Source organism: Cariama cristata, unplaced genomic scaffold (genome assembly GCF_000690535.1).
Source record: "Cariama cristata isolate BGI_N322 unplaced genomic scaffold, ASM69053v1 scaffold14119, whole genome shotgun sequence".
NCBI classification, from domain to species: Eukaryota; Metazoa; Chordata; class Aves; order Cariamiformes; family Cariamidae; genus Cariama; species Cariama cristata.
The window spans coordinates 83,902-84,362 of NW_009637522.1; positions in this window are offsets into that span (position 1 = coordinate 83,902).

Consider the following 461-nt stretch of genomic DNA (forward strand, 5'->3'; position numbering starts at 1 on the left):
GGGGGAAATAAATTAGGAATTGGTTATTGCCCAGAACTTGGCAGAGCTCCCCTCTCCTCTGGCAGCGGTGACCACAGCGACTCTGTACCAGCTCTCAGGCTTGGAGACATCCAGTTAAGTCAAACTGCTGGAGCAAGTCCTGCGTCTCAGAGTAGCTGCTCTCTACAGAGAAGGGAAAGGCCTAAGCGGGTAATAATTCTCAGCTGACTGATCACACACCACTGGACCTGGAGTCGGATTAGTCACTGCTCTGTTCTAGGAAAGCATTACGACTCTTAATATATCACACTTCAGGCAGTAAAAGCAGGAAGGCAGTTGTCAGAGATAGGAAAACTAAAGGGTCAGGCAGTGGAGCACTGCAGCCGAGCAAGAGAGGGAATAACAAGTACTTGTACTGAAGCCGGAAGCGGTGTTTATACAGCATCATTCTAATGATTTTCTTCTGCACAGTCATGTACTTC